Source organism: Hylobates moloch, unplaced genomic scaffold, assembly GCF_009828535.3.
Source record: "Hylobates moloch isolate HMO894 unplaced genomic scaffold, HMol_V3 SCAFFOLD_9, whole genome shotgun sequence".
Lineage (NCBI taxonomy): Eukaryota > Metazoa > Chordata > Mammalia > Primates > Hylobatidae > Hylobates > Hylobates moloch.
This window is the reverse complement of record NW_026652284.1, coordinates 28964285-28980460: the sequence shown is the minus strand read 5'-3', so window position 1 is coordinate 28980460 and position 16176 is coordinate 28964285. Positions and strand designations below refer to the sequence as shown.

The following is a 16176-nucleotide window of genomic DNA, read 5'->3' as shown; positions in this document are numbered from 1 at the left end:
ACTGATCACCTCAACAGGTGCAAGAATGACATTTAACAAAGTTCAACATCCTTTCATGGTAAAAACTCTCAATGAAATAGGTATAGAAGGAAATTTCCTCGGCTTAATAAAGGCCATTTATAAAAGGTCTATAGCTAACATCATAATCGATGAAGAAAACCTAAAGGCTTTTCCTCTAAGATCTGGTACAAAGCAAGGATCCCCATTCTCACCATACCACCTCTGTTCAAAATAGTACTTGAAGTATTCACAAGAGCAGTCAGAGAAGAAAGAGAAATAGAGGGTATCAAACTTGGAAAGGAAGAAGTAAAAAGTATTTCTGTTTGCTGGTGATATGATGCTATATGTAGAAAAACCCTTAAAGACTCCACAAAAAATGCTAGAACTAATCAATTAATTCAGTAAAGTGGTAAGATACAAAATCAACATGTAAATATCAGCTGCATTTTTATGCTAATAATAATCTATTTGAAAAAGAAATCAAGAAAGCAATTTCATTTACAATAGCATCAAAAAGAATGAAATGCTTAGAAACAAATTTAACTAAGGAAGTAAAAGATCTGTACATTGAAAATTATATGAAACATTGATGAAAGAAATTAAGAAGACACAAATAAATGAAAAAGTATCTTGTGTTTGTGGACTGGAGGAATTAACATTGTTAAAATGTCAGTACTACTCAAAGCAACCTGCAGATTCAATGTGATTCCTTCAAAATTGTAATGGCATTTTCCCCAGAAATAGTAAAAAACAATTCTAAAATTTATATAGAACCACAAAAGTCTCCAAATAGCCAAAATAATTTTGAGAAAGAAAAGCAGAGTTGGAGGCATCACATGTCCTGATTTCAAACTGTATTACAAAGTTATAATAATCAAAAGAGCATGGTACTGGCCTGAAAACAGACACATAAACCAATGGAACAGGATAAAGAGTCCAGAAATAAACCCAAGCATATATGGTCAAATAATTTTCAGCAAGACCACCAATAAGACCAATAAGGAAAGGATAGTCTCTTCAATAAATGGTGCTGGGAAAGCTGGATATCCATATGCAAAAGAACAAAACTGAACCCTTATCTTAGACCAGACACAAAAAACAACTCCAAATGGATTAAAGATCTAAATGTAAGACTTGATACCATACAACTCGCAGAAGAAAACAGAGGAAAAACTCCTTGACATTGGTCTTGGTGATGATTTTTTTTTTGGAAAGGACAAAAAAGGCAAAGGCAATAAAAGCAAAAATAAACAAGTGGGACTACATGAAACTAAAGGCTCTGCACAGCAGATGAAACAACTGATAAAATGAAAAGGCAGCCTATGGATTGGGAGAAAATATTTACAAACCATATATCTGATAATTGGTTAATATCCAAAATGTAAGGAGTTCACATAACTCAATAGGAAAATAACAAAGAACCCAATTAAAAAATGGGCAGAGGACCTAAATAGACATTTTTCTAAAACACACATACAAATGGCCAACATGTATATAAAAAGATAATCAACATCACTAATCAATTTGATTTGAGATGCAAATCAAAACCACCATGAGATATCACCTTACACCTGTTAGGACGTCTGTTACCAAAAAGTCAGGAAATAAGAAGTGTCGATGAAAGTGTGGAGAAAAGGAAACCTTTGTAGGCCATTGATGAGACTGTAAGTTGGTACAGCCATTATGGAAAACAGTATGAAAGTTCCTCAGAAAATTAAAAACAGGACTGCCATACAAATAGAATTGCCATATGACCTAGCAATTCCTTTGCTGGGTATACAACCAAATAAAATGAAATTACCACCTTGTAGAGATATCTGCACTCCCATGTTCATTGCAGCTTTATTCACAATAGCCAAGCCATAGAAACAACTTCAGTGTCCATTGACAGATACTGAATAAAGAAACTGTGGTATATATACACAATGGAATATAATTCAGCCTTAAAAAAAGTAATCTTGTTATTTTCAACAACTTTGAGGAAATTATACTAAGTGAAATAAGCCAGACACAGAAAGATAACTAATGCATGATCTTATTTATATATGGAATATTTTCTTTAAAAGTCAAATGCATAGAAAGAGTATAATGTGGTTACCAGGGGCAAGGAAGGGGAGGAAACAGGGAGATGTAGGTGAAAGGTGTAGGTGAAAGCTTGTAGTTCTATAGGATGAAAAAGTCTAGACATCTAGTGTATAGCTTGAATCCTACAGTTAATTATACCGCATTGTATACTGAAAATTTGCAGACAGTACATTTTAGATACTCTACTATAAAACAAAAAGTAACTACAGAAGATGATGAATAGGTTAGTTTGTTTGACTACAGTAATAATTTCACTATATATGTGCATATCAAAATATCATATTGAACATCTTTTTTTTTTTTTTGAGACGGAGTCTCGCTCTGTCACCCAGGCTGGAGTGCAGTGGCGCGATCTCGGCTCACTGCAAGCTCCGCCTCCCCGGTTCACGCCATTCTCCTGCCTCAGCCTCTCCGAGTAGCTGGGACTACAGGCGCCCGCCACCACGCCCGGCTAATTTTTTGTATTTTTAGTAGAGACGGGGTTTCACTGTGGTCTCGATCTCCTGACCTCGTGATCCACCTGCCTCGGCCTCCCAAAGTGCTGGGATTACAAGCGTGAGCCACCGTGCCCGGCCTGAACATCTTAAATATATATATATATATATACATAATTTTTAAAAATGGGAATACTACCTCATGCTAGAAGAGCTTACATATAGGTGGAGTAATGTAAATGCCAAACATTGATCCAACAAAATTCAGGATCAACAAAAAATCAACAAAAATCCTGGAAGAATGGCAGGACTGGCAGTATTTGTGTATGAATGTGTTTGGGGTGGGAGTGAGATGAAGGAAACAAATCCTCATCTTCCACGGTGACAAGTCAACAAATAACATCTAAAACATGAAAGATCAACAAAGAACAACATAACAAAAATTCAGCTGGAAAGTGAGAAGCGTTTTTCTCTGGATAGGGGAAAGCAAGATGAGAGGAAGACAGGAGTCTCCCCTCTACATAACAATTTTTTTTTCTTTTTGAGACAGAGTTTTGTTCTTGTCGCCCAGGCTGGAGTATAGTGGCGTGATCTCAGCTCACTGCAACCTCCGCCTCCCGGGTTCAAGCAATTCTCCTGGCTCAGCCTCCCAAGTACCAGGGGTTACAGGCGCTTGCCACCATGCCCAGATAATTTTTGTATTTTTAGTAGAGACAGGGTTTCACCATATTGGCCAGGCTGGTCTCGAACTCCTGATCTCAGGTGATCCACCCACCTCTGCCTCCCAACGTGCTGGGATTACAGATGTGAGCCACCACACCTGGACAACAATTTTTATAGAACTGAGTTTTAAATTATGCACATATAATTTTGATTAAAATGAAAATATAAAAGTAGACAGTTTTCTGCTCCCATGTATGGTGCATGTGTATAAATTACTGACAAATAGTTAAAAATCAAATTCAGGTAAAATTTGGCAGACAGGGCTGTGTACGAAGCAGTGAGTGCTATTATAGTTAGCCAAAGAGGGCCCCTTGAAGGGGGTGTCATTTGACTTAAGACGTAAACAATGAAAAGGTAATACACTTGTAAAAACTGGGGTGAGGAGGGAGTGGTCTACACAAAAGGAACAGCAAGTTCAAAGGCAGCAAGCTTGGCGAGCAGGAGGGAAGAAAGAAATGTGGATAAAAGTGAACAAGAAGGAAAAAGCAGGGCCAGGGCTGGGTGTGGAGCATGGGACATTGTTGGCCAGGTAAAGAGTAGGATTTTACTCTGGTTGTAATGAGATGTTACGAAAGGTGGCTTTTGTTTGCTTGCTTTAGTTTTTGAGCAGAAAAGTGACATGATCTGATTTATGTGTAAGGAAGGCTTCTGTGTGGAGGATGAACTATAGGAGAGCAAAATAGAGGCAGGAAGGCAAATTAGAGGGTTATTGTAGTAGTCCAGGTGAAAGGAGTGTAATCTGACCAGGGTTTTCTCTGGGCAACTGGTGATATGTGGTCAGATTTAGGGTATATTTGGAATTAGAGTCAACAGGAGTTGTAAATTGAATGTGAGTTTCAGGCAAAGAAAGAAACTAAGGATGATTGCAGTCTCTCCGCGTAAACAAGAAACACCAGTGATTTGACTGTCATCTCCATTCTTCTTTCTGCTTTCTTGCTCATACAAGAACATGACATAAACACAAAAAGCCGGAACAATCAAAACCTGAACATTAACTGCAAGCTAACTAGTTTTCATCACTATCTTGTCAAACTATCCGAAGCTCCCGCTGCCCTGCCCGCGCTCCCTCTGCAGCAGCCTCGTTTCTGTCATTTCCATATACTATGCTCACTTTGTCTCTGTGTATATGCTCACGTGTCTCCGTACTCACCAGCCTGATATAAACATCCTTATCTCTCTTTTCTACTTAATCAACCTCTTACCCATCACTGTCTTCTGTCTCATCATGGTAGATTGTTACTTTGATGACCTCCAATGAACCATACCTCCCCAAATTCTGAGTTTGGCAAATGAGACATGAACAAGGAGGAAGCAAGCAGATACTAAATTGTGCATGCATACTGGAGGTTTTCCTCCAGGAACACAGACGTCTTACGTCCAGGCACCATGAAAGAAGCCCAAGCCATCTATGTGGTGGAAGAGAAGTCGCAGCCTACCAGCCATCCCACCAAAGTACCAGATATGAAAGTGAAGCCATATTGGACATTCTAGCCCCAGCCACCATTTGACAGAAATGGGGAGAGACCCCAAGCAGTACCAGCAGAAGGGCCATCCATCCGAGCTCAGCCAATCCACAGAATCATGAACAAATAAAATGGTGGGATGTAATGTAGCGGTACCTAATAAAAATATCCATCATTACGTTGAAGTCACTCTTGCAAATGATTCCAATCGCAAGGATATTATCAAAACCAATGGACACATTTCTGCCTTTATCTTAATTGTCTTAATTGCAGCATTTTTATTGTGATAAAATATATATAACATAAAATTTACCATTTTACACATTTTTAAGCATGCAGCTCTGTGTCACGAAATACATTCACATTGTTGTGCATCACCATCATTCATCCACATAATTTTTTCATCTTCCCAAACTTAAACTTTGTACCCATTAAATACTAACTCCCCATTTCTGCCTCTACCCAGACCCTGGTAACTACCATTCTACTTTCTGTCTTTGTGAATTTGACTTCGCTAGTTACCTCACATAAGTGGAATCATGTTATAAGTGTAGCATTGTAGTATCATCTTAATTGTTGCATCTGACATTGCTGTGCATTCCCCCTTTGAAAAGTTCTCCCTGTGAGGTCTTGTCACAAAACCACCTTTTGCCTCATTTTTTGATTCTTCCATCTTGGTCTCTTTTTAAGGTTGTTCTTGACCTACTGACTCAGCTTCCTCTGAAACATCAGGCTCTCTCCAGCATCTTCTCCCATGTGCTCTCATTCCCATATATGCCTCAATAACCACATAGATGCAAGTGGTAGTAACCAAAGCCCCATCTGTAATATAACAAAGCTAAATTTTAAAATTTGAACTATACCCTGATGTATTTTCTTTTCTCAGCAATTATGATCCATCCCACCTCCCACGCCCAGTCTTTCTGCCATTAAGATTAGGCTTGCAGGGAGGCTAAGGAAGATATTAATAGAAGATATGATGTAAGGGAAGACCCTTTAAGATAAGAAGGGGAAGAGAAGTACCTTCTAGTTGCGGGCGCTGATTGCTAGAAATGGAAACTCATGCACTGTTTAAGGCGGGGTAGGCTTAAGAAGTGGTAACCATAAGAATGGTGGCCAAGCCTAAATCATGAATTCAGGTTTGAACCTCTTTAGAATGTAGAATATATAAACCAAAATTAAACTGTCAGTAATAAAAAACCAGTAATCTTGCCTAGTATGAGGTGATATTTTCTTGGGATCTGATCAGATTGTGATAACCCCAGGAATATACAGTAACAAGGTTTTAAAAAATAAGGAAGTATATATGGGTTATACTTCACAATAACATGTAAGATGTAAAGAAATGAAGACACCAGAAAACTTTATTATTTATCATTTAAGGTTTGAGGATATGTGTGGTAATATATTTTATAATCATTGGATTGCCTTGTATATTCTTGGTCAACCTTTTGGGATATCTGAAACCTTTACTACATCCTAAAGTCATAGACATAATCACAACTTCAAATGGCTAAAAAAATTTGGTTAAGTGATGCTAATGTTTAAAGAAGACTCAATCCATTAAACTTATGTGTTAAATAAAATACTTCAAGAAGTGAATGAAATTTTTATTTTGTAAAAAATAACCAGATGTAGAAGTAAAATAAGTTCTGTAAATTGACTTTTAGCTTTGGAATGAACAAGTATTTATCAAAGCACAAGTGAATGGGGGAATTCCTTTCTATACATAAAAGGCCTCCTCAGACATGAAAATCTCACCTACTACAGTAAAGAGAAGAACGCCTAGGTCTTCAGTGGGTACATGAAAGTGCAGAGAAACCTGATGAACTAAGTGGAGGCTCTATGTGAGGATGAGGAGGCCACAGATGGATTACTAGAGCCTCGAGGCTACTGTGCAGACCAAGGACCTGAACAGTAGGGTCCACTATGATGCTGGGCTGGACAAGACCATCGAGGACCAGCCACACCTGTACATACTCCTACCCAGGTTTCATAGTGATTTAGCTGGATGAGGACATCTCTACGGGGGACACAGAGAACACCCAGCACAGCACAGGCACTAAGGCCAGGATGATACACCCATGAGCCCCTGGGGACTTGAATTACCCCAGGGAGAAGGATGAGCAAAGGTACACTGGAGAAGTCAGAACCATCAGGACTGAAATCCTGAAAGGACCACCTGTGTGCCTGAAGAGATTATGTTTCTTGAAATGGGCATATTTGAGGGGTTTTGTTGTTGTTAGTTTTTGTTTTGCTACAGTGTGCCTGGAAGCAAGAAGAAATAGGATGTGAAAAATAAAATTACCTTCATTTCACACCTGAATTGTACATGAATTGTGATGGCAATATTTTAACAGACAACTTCTTCTGTGCCCAAAACTCAATCTACCCTCCACACTGTACCCACACTACCAGACCATCTTTATAAATGTCAAGCTCATCATATCTCTCACTTTAAACTCCTTCATAGATTTTAGGTGAAGTTCAAAATCCTCAGTTTATCCAGTGTACAGGGCACCCTTGGCATAAGCAACTCCATCTTAGAAAAAAATCCCTTCTCACATTTCAAAAAGCATCATGCTAACAGGAGCCAGATGTTGGCCTAATCAATAGAGATTGCTCCCAACCAGATAGGGATGTATCAGTCCTCACTCTATAAAAAGAGCAGGACTTCATCATCTTGAGATGGCTGTCTTAACACACACTGTCCTGCTGCCACTCAGGATCAGCACCCGGCACCTGCCGCTGATGGTTCTGCCCAAATCACAGACTCTTCTTGCACGATGGTGACATCCCTCAGGATCAGTCCAGTATATTCTCCTTGCCCACTTCTCTCTTCTTGGATTGGTTCAATAGCCTCTTTTTTCTGTCCCCTTTCCTCTTGATGTTAAATGTCACTTTTTTGTGTGGAATGTGTGATCTATAACATTTATGCATTAATTAAATATACTATTATGCATGGTTTGCAGTATTGACTGACTTGTGGATTGGCTTGAACCTATGTGCCCATGGCTCTTGCTGCCAGGTGAATGGGCAGTACTAAGGAGAATTGCCTCCTTGGGAACTCCATGTAGCTCACGGTTTTTATGACTGAAATAGCATCAATAAAATCTGATGTTGTGGGGAAACACAAATGTTCATGGACCTGGGTAGGTCTGACCTTCCACCACTCATGCCATCCAGCATAAGCTGCCTTCTCCAGCCTGCAGCCCTGCCCTGCAGCATGTCTCTGCTTTCTTCTTCTAGTCATTCTGAGATGTTAGTAGTTCCCCAAACCTGATCTCCTCATTCATGCATTTGTGCTGCTCCCTGGCCTGGAATATCCAGCCCCTACTGTCTTTCAAAGTTCAACTTAGCATTACCCTAGTAATCTCATAATCTCACCCCTGTTAATGTAGCCAACTAGCTGTCCCATAGGCACTTCAAATGCAATTGACACCAAAGTAAACTTACATTCTTGTTCCTATAACCTCCTTCCTTATTTATCTATTTCACTGGGGGCACAACCAGTAATTCCAGCTGGAAACATACAGATTTTCTTTTCCTCTTTCTTCTCCACATCCAAATCCAAACCCAAGTCCAGCTGATGCCCCCTTTACCTCTCCTGTCCTCAACCTCTGAGGGCCTTGCCCACCTTGTGTTGCTGGCTCAGACTCCTCCCAGCAGGTCCCACTGCCACCAGTGTTCTCAATCCACACTGCAGCCTGTAGGTGGACTGCCACTCTGGCCATTTCACTGCAGGACTTCAAACCCTTCAACAGTTCACAAGACCCCATTATCAAAGATAATCAAGGATATCAAAGATTATCAAAGCCTGAATCCATAAAGCAGCTGGCCAGGCCCTCCGCAGTCCAGATCTGGTCCCCTTTTTCACTCTGGCCCGGGGTCACACATGGCCCTAAACTGCCAGTGGCACCAGGCCTGTGCTTCTCAAGCACCTTTACTCGTGTTGTCCCTGCCATGTGTAACATCCTTGAGACCTTTAGTTAGACACAAAATTAAAAAAGAAAATTAAGGCCATGGTAACACTTTCAGACAAATTTCGATGGGAACAAATATGGAAGGAAAGAGGCTTCTTCTGCCCTGTCAGTCTCTGCATTAACCTCTCCCTCATTCACCCCCATCTATAAGCTGCTCTATGCCAAAAGGAGATGAAACGCCAGTGGAAGAAAAAGGAAAGAGGAGAATATAACCAGGGGTCAGGCTGAAGCCTCAGGCAAGGTACATGCAAGCAATGGCCCAGGACAGACTAAATCCTCAAAATTTTGGCTTTTTGAAAGACAGCAAAAAATTGAAATGCATTTTTATCAGAGCTGGAAAAAAAATATGTATTACACTCATCCTTACAGTATGAGCCAAAAAGTAAATAGCTCTACAGTTGTGAGTACCAATCATGCAGACACACGGAAGTGTGCCTAAAATTGCTTTGAAGAATGTTCCCCTCTTTCTTGTCCTCTAAGAGGACTGCAAAGAAATGTCTACATCCTCCTCCCACCCCCACACACACTCAGCTCCCTATCATACACAATCTGGTGTGCAGGCACCATTTATAATTGTCTCCCTTCAGTGTGTCATTTGGGGATTTATTGGTATTTTAGTTAACAGGTTGATTCTAAGCCTTCATAACAATTAAAAAAAGCACTTTGTATACACACATGGGCACAGATCCAGAGTAATGTCTTTAATGCCTGAGGCACTTAAAAATTTGTTTTACATCAGGCTAATCATGTTATGAATCTGCATTTTCATTATACATCACAACCATCCTTATTTTTACTAATGACATAAAAGATGAAACTGAATGCTTATATTAAGGCTACCATCTGATCTTCCATTTGTTAGAATAAAACTAGACATTTTAGTAGAACCGCAGATGAATTACATAATATTTATAAAGGGATCTTATAATAAAAATGAAGAAATTAAAACCACATGAAAGTAGATAAAAGTTTTATTTTCATAATTAAAATTATACTGAATTGAAGTAGTACTTATAGTGGTAACAAATTACTATGTAGAATATCGAATTACTTTGCATTACAAATTGCTAAAATAAACACCAGTTTGTGACACAGAAAATATCTCAAAATTCGCTACTTTAACAGATATACATACATTAAAAAGAGCAAATATCCTAATTATTCCCATGTCTAAAGGAATACAAAAGGTAAAGTATGAACATCGCAGGCATATTAAATTTAATTTTATATTCACTTCACATATATTTCAGCACACAATATTAGTTCATACTACAAGAATTTTTAAAAAATTTTTTTAAAGTTGCAATTTGTCTCCTTAAAAGTATACATTAATAGGAAATAGCTAAGTGATGTTATGAACAGGGCACTTTCTCATTGACTAGTAAAGGATATATATGCTTATTTCTTAAATCATTGCACAAAATAAAACAAAATTACATTATGTATTTCTATGAGTGCCTCATAACAGAATTCAATGATTTGGCAGTCTACATTTTCTAAATCTGTCAATCTCCTGCTTCAATCTGTGTGTTAAGTCATAGTATATAACAGCTCACAGAAATCATATCGATTTCTAGGTCTCAAGAAGATTCTATAACGAATACATTTTGATTCTTAGTATTATAACAGTAGAAAATTGGCATCAGTCCACATTTTGGAAGAATGACATGACTAAATATATGTGGCATGTCAGACAGACATGAATAGAAAATTGTGCTTCAATTCTAAGCCTACAATTTTTAAGAGTTTTATCTTTGGTTAAGCAACTTTTCTTCTGTGGAACAGTTACATTACTGTAATTTATCCTCAGTTACATTGTTTTCTAACAGCATCTTTTTTTTTTTTGCATTACCAATTTATAAACTATGAGCTCATTTAGGAAAATACAAAGTTACATGACATACCATTTTATTCCCAGCTAAACCAAAATTATAAACTCTGGCAATTCCAAATGTTGGCAAAATTGGAGCAATGGGAATTCTTACACACCTCTGTTAGAGTGTAAAAAGGTATACTTTTGTTAAAAGTAAAGATATTAATACTTTGCAGCCAACAATTTCACTTCTAGATATATCCTCTAGAGAAACTCCTACACATGAGTGCAAAGGAAAATACACAAAACCATCCACCACAATACTGTTTCAAATAGTCAAAAAATTGTAATTAAAGGAGTTTTTAAAAAATTAACAGCTTACATTTCCATTATTAACAGAGTCGATTTTAATATTGTGGTATATTTGCCATTCTACAGCATCAAAATGAATAAACTAAACTACATACATCAATATGAGAAATCTCTATACAGATTTGAAGGAATAAAGCAAGTTTAAGGATGATACAGATAATAGGTTACTTTTTGCCTAAGTTTTAAAGCATGCAATAATATGTGTCATCTACAGATATAGATATGTAGTGAGAATATAAAGTCATAAGTGGGAATAATAAACACCAAATCTAGAACAGTAATCCTGTCTGGAGAAGTAAGGAGAGTAAGGAGAGTGAAAATGAAGAAGATGCACAATAGGATTTAACTTCTTTAATGTTTTGTTCCTTGAAAAAAGAAAAGAAAAGATTTTGAGAATACAGTACAAAAATGTTACATTTTACAATCTAGGTAGATGTATACAGGGATTAATTATATTATTTCTAATTTTTATATTTTAAAACTATTTCAAATTTTAGAGAACAAAAATTTAGGGTGAAATAATATTCACCCTAATAAATGTTATTAGAACGTTTGTTACTATCTTTACTTTTTTTTTAAAAAATTCATTACATCTCAGAGAGAGCAACTAAAATTTTAAGTGTCTTTCCATATTTATAATCTTCTCTAGATCTTTAAGAACTTGTCCAATTTCCTAACCTCACTAAGAGATAAGTTTAGACCTCTGATGATACACTATCTGATAAGGTAATTGGTTGTTTTCATGTTGCTTACATTATCAGCCTTCATATATTTTAAATTGGTGTGTCTGTTTCCCATTTAAACATTTTTAAGAAGGTTATTTGAAGAGCTTAACCTCTCTGTGTACGTTTCTTCTTCTCAGAGCTTTGTGAGGTCCACGGTAAGGTTGACTTACTCCCCCAGACTTCACTGGCTGTTCTCACTGAGACTTCTCATTCTTTAGGACTTATCTCAGATGGGGCCTGACCTGGGTTGCCTTCTCTGACCAGTGCAGGCCAGGCTGGGCCCTCCCCGAGAAGCCCTTTGTTTGTACAGTACCTTACAAATATCTGGATGGCAGAATATATCACCCTGTGCTGTTCTGGCAGATACTCCATCTCCTCGATGGGAATATGAGCTTCCTAAAGCAGCAACTATGTTCTGCTTTCACCTCAAGATTTCAGAACAATCAAACATTTGCTTGATAAGTATTTGTTGAATGAACAAATGAATAAATGCAGTTGTTAGAAATAAGTGCAGCATGAATCTTTTTCTACTAGTATTGTTCTCTAGACTAGACTTTTGTGTCTTAGAAAGGCAAAAGGCAATTCAACACAGAATCCCTTTTTAGGAAAATGGTTACATTCACTGTAGATGAAATGCATCTTACTCTTGAATCCAAGTTTTTATTATTAAGGGATATAGTTTTTAGTATTAAGGGATATTGTAGTGCTTTCTACTACTACTACTAGATTGCAGTGCTGATCATTAATACTTTTCAAAAAGGGATATTCACTGATGCAGTAATTTATACACAGGTACCAAACCATAGCAAGTAGACCCTTATAAACTTGAAATATTAAAATATAATCCAGGATTTTTTTTATTTTTTATTTTTTTTGAGACAGGGTCTCACTCTGTCACCCAGGCTGGAGTGCAGTGGTGTAATCTTGGCTCACTGCAGCCTCAAACTCCTGGGCTCAAGCAGTTCTCCTATCTAAGCCTCCTGAGTAGAATCCCGAAAACTTTCATAACTTAGTAACTGAGGAATGAAGCAAATGGATTTCTAGATATAATGCTAGCACTTAATTTCCAATAAAAGAAAGTAAATTAAGAATTATTATGTAATTAAAATAAGGGACTAGAAACATGTTCAGCAGCAGCCAAGCAGAGGGGGAGTGACCAAGTAGATGAGCCCAGTTCTGCATATGACAGAACACCCTCTAACCCTCAAAGAATAAATGATCACTCTCACCTGAGCCACCATGTAAAACAAAAATGGGAAGAAATGTAGGTGCAAAAACAGAGTTAAGAAAACAAGCAGAAAAACACAGTGCATTTTTCTCTGTTACAACTATCTAAACTGTCTATTGACTATATAGCAACAGCTGAAGTTTATATAATACTTTATTTATAAAGCACTTTCCCACAAGTATCTCACTGAGGGCCCACAACATTCCTTAGATTAGGAAGATCAGGTAATGTACCTGTTCTACAGATGAAGAAATTGAGGCTCAGAGTGAGACTAAGGACAAAGAGACAGCATCAGAAGGAATACTAAACCCAAACTTTAAAAACTTTTAATGCAATGTATTTCCAGAACGTGAAACCCCACTTTAAAAATCCTTCTAAGTAAATATAGTTGTACTGGAATTTAGATAATTTTGAAACTCTGCAATAATTGAATAATATCTAGTTGGTGATACTTAGCATTTTACTTCTGATTGCATAAATATTCATAGGGAAACACCTAGGAGGAATGTTCAAAGCAATGAGTGGTGTGGTTCTCATTAGCACTAATAGAGATCAGGTGGATAAGCCCCCATTTAATGCTTTGAAAATCTGTCCCCGACTTTGCACCACTTAGGTAGCTGTAAAGTATACTCCTACTTGTTTTGGTTTTGTAGTAAAAATTATGCTTCACTGTATTGCTTTCACACCACTTAGGAAAATATTTCTGTTTTTCAGTAATGATAATTTTCTCTATTAGGTTAAACTATTCAGTCATACTTCTTTAGTTTCTGCGATTTTATCCTCTTCTGATTCTCTGATTGTCAAAACTCTAGAGACTCCACGAATCTCAGATCAGCACAGTCTCCAAGGCCAGGGTCAACACTACGACGTGGCTGTCAAACTGTAAAGCCTTCAGGAGTCTGTATGTGAAAGATAGGGGAAGGCATGGGGCAAAATGCACTCATGAGGGAGTCGCTCAAGCTCTCAAAAGGGGTCATTTGCTGTTCCACCCAAGTTGGTTGTTGACTGTAGATTCACTGTTGCTGGCTCTTCCAGGGTTTTGAAAAAAGCCAGAAATTTATATTTTTTCATAAGGAAGTTTAAATCTTTAAAGGTCACAGTTACAAATAATTTTTTAAACACTGTATGGACCAACATTGTCTGGAGCAAACAGCACTTGTGGGCTATGAGTTGACAATAGCTAATTCAGTTTCCTATTCTAAAAAGCAGAATGGTTGACTCAGGTCATTAAGCTTCATACCATTCATTCAGATTTCAGCTGGGAAAATTTTCTCCATTGTGTATAATCCAATTGCTGGACAAATTTAGGAAAAAAAACAGGATGATATAAACATAATTGGAATATTAGAGTCACAGAATGGGTACAGAGGAAGAAATTGTTTGCTCATGCCTATATAAGTGAATATTGTTGAGAAGTCAAGGATGATGAATTTAATCTTACCTGCTTCTATTTCATGACAACCTGATGTAAGGATTAAAAAATAACTATAAATGGAAATTTTTTTTCTCAGTCAGACAACTTAGTATCATCTTGCTGACTGTAGCTTTGTGAAATGGTTCTTAACATGGAATTTATTGAGCAGATGGGGGGTTAGCTCATGTCAATATACAATTTTCTGGTTCCTCATGTGACAAGATTGTACCACATGCTGACAATACAGGTGAATGAGACATGTCCCCTACCCCCATAGAGCTCATGATCTAACAGGCAACTAGAATGTGTGAGGCGATCGACTTCTGTAAAGATAGACTACTTTAGGGGAGTGGAGGAAAAGATTTTGGGAGCACAGAGAAGGGAAAGCATGACAGTCAGTGATGAATGACTACAGGTAAGGATGAAACTGAATATTAAAGAATGGGAATCACTCAGGTAAGCTGGGAAAGACAAGCAAAACGGCATTTGGGATAGAAGATAGAAACAACATGATGTCTTTATCAATCTATATGCAGATGGGTGTTGACATTTAAGAAGAGGAGTAACATGGTCATCTGTTTCAGATAGACCATTCTAGTTGCAATGTGTAAATGATAGATTATATAGAGAGAAATGATAGGTAGAAACACCACTTAAGAGGCTAGCAGTGGTCCAGGTGAGAGGGACGGACCTAGACCAGAGAAAAGTGACATGCGTCTTTTAGAGAAAACGGAGAGATCTGAAAAACATTTACAGGTAAATTGTTGGAACAGAATGATTTATGTGATGGTAGAGCTCAGGAACAGCAATGCTGATGGCACCCACATTTCTAACTTCAGGTCACAGTGTGGACAGTGGTAGCATCCACAGAGATCAAGAACAGAAAAGTAGCACATTTTAGAAAACACGCCACATACCCTTTAGATACTCTAAGTTTGAGGTACCCATGGGATATCTTGGTGGAGATTTTCAGCTATCCAAATCTTGGGGATAAGATGCAAGCTGGAGACATATTTTTGAAAATTATTAGAAATGCGGTGGGGACTAAAGCATGAGGGCAGTGGAGAACAATTAGGGTGAGTGTGTAATGAGCAGCACAGGGGCTGAACACAAAAACCCAAGCATTAGGCATCATCAGCAAAATGGGAGAACTCATAGACTATGTGAAGAAGTCCAAGAAGAAGGGTTAAGAATAAGCTAGTATATGCCAGGAACTGTGCTAAGCCTGCACACACTGACTATAATCTCGTAAGTTAATTATCATTATATTCTACCCATCTTCTAGTCAAGAAAACTGAGCTATCCCACAAAAGAAAATACCTTGCCCAAGGTCACTATCAAGTTAAGATTCCTGTGATTCAAACCTAATCCTGCCACACTCCAAAGACTGAATAATTTTCACTTCATCCAGACACCAGTGATCCCCAAGGTCTTATAGCGAAGTGGTCAGATAAGTTAAGGGTTGAAAAGTGTCCATGGGATTTACAATATGAAGGCCACTGATAATTATGACCAGTAACTGTTATCTGGAATGAGTGAAGTGGAGTTAGCAAATGCATACAACTCTTGTAAAGAAGCCTGGGTACGACAATAGAAAAAAGAAAGCCAAGGAGCATACAGGTTAAACAGTGAGGGTGACCATAGTTTTCCGGTTGTCTGTGAAGAATTTTACAAGGTGCTTATTATCATGATGGCTAATGTGTAATTACACATGTAGAAAGGAAGAGATCCGAGGACCTTTCTGGAACTATGACTCTACTCATCATTTCCAGGTAGCTTCGATCTCAGCTGCCGGGGAGTAGGAACTAGAAAGAACAACCATAGTATTCCATCTTCTAATTAATGCCACATTACACAAATAAAAGCACAGAGCTCCTATGACACTCTGATGCTCTATCACACAATTTTGATCGGGAATAGGAAGTGAGCAGGTCTT

General features: G+C 37.9%; 1 protein-coding gene across 11 annotated transcripts in view; it reads right to left on the bottom strand.

Moving 5' to 3' along the window:
- The window catches only part of EYA1 (EYA transcriptional coactivator and phosphatase 1), a 329028-nt gene that overhangs the window by 176535 nt on the left and 136317 nt on the right, over positions 1–16176 (bottom strand). Inside the window, exon 1 of one of the 11 annotated variants that reach the window (XM_058444190.1) lies at positions 5228–5458. The exons of 9 other annotated variants lie outside the window; for them this stretch is intronic. The gene's annotated coding sequence lies outside the window, so the exon portion shown is untranslated. Of the gene's footprint in view, positions 1–5227; positions 5459–16176 lie in introns of those variants that run through there. One more of the 11 variants, XM_058444187.1, reaches the window with a different exon arrangement.